Below are 1,055 nucleotides of genomic sequence, written 5' to 3' on the forward strand. Positions count from 1 at the left end.
GCTGCTGCTGCCTTTTGGAATTCGCCGCTCTTCGCTTCACTTCGAGTTCTACAACTCTGTTCTCCGACTGTTGTCCATGGAATTGTAGTGAGTGAAACTTTATCTGGAACAGAAACTATAACCAAACTTTTGTCGAACATTTTTTTGGAAAATGAACCACGGCTGCATGGGTTTCAACGCTGCTTCTTTCCCTTCGGAATTAACATCACTCCAAGCTCCAAGTTTTATGTCTATCCAGTTCTCGAAAACGTGGAACGTAATCGTGGAATTGCTGTGAGTGAAACTTTATAGTGAAACACAAAACTTGAACTGAACTTTCGGCGGACTTTCTTGAAAATGAATCAAACTTTTAATTTTTGCATTTGTTTTGCCTGCCACAAACTCATATGAACTCAAAAGCAACGAAACTTGAAAAACTAAACTATTATAATTTCCGAGAAAATTTTATGAACACTTGAACTGAACTATGAACTGAAATTCTGAAACACTTGAAACGCAAGCTTCATGGATTTATTTTTGTGGAATTGTTCTGTGGAATTTTGTGGATGATCTGAGCAATGAGGAAGGTTTATGCTTCAAGGAAAAGTTGGACTCAACGGTGGTAAGTCCAAACAATATTTTGAGGTTAGTAAAAAACTTGACAACAGTATCAAAAATTTGCAGATTATTATTGTGTGTGTGTTCATTCCTTCTCTCCCATTGGTATTTTTTATGGAATACATTTTCAGTATTTATCTGTGTCAAAATAATGGGTTTTAAACAGTGTCACAAATTTGCAGGAAATTATTGTATTACTTCTTACTTTCTCTTCCATTGTAATTTGTTAGTTCTTTATTTACAAGATGTCATGTCCACATTTCAGTATCTAGCTGTACATGTTTGAATTGCCAAAATAATGGGTTTAAACAGCATCAGAAATTTTCAGGAAAATATTGTGTATCATCTTCATATACCTCTCTTCCATTCGTATATTTTAAGCTCAACTACAGGATTTTATGTCCAGATTTTTAGTATCTAGCCGTACCTTTTAAGGGCAAAATAATGTTGTTGTTTTT

The sequence above is a fragment of the Patiria miniata genome, unplaced genomic scaffold, assembly GCF_015706575.1.
Source record: "Patiria miniata isolate m_02_andy unplaced genomic scaffold, ASM1570657v1 HiC_scaffold_24, whole genome shotgun sequence".
Lineage (NCBI taxonomy): Eukaryota > Metazoa > Echinodermata > Asteroidea > Valvatida > Asterinidae > Patiria > Patiria miniata.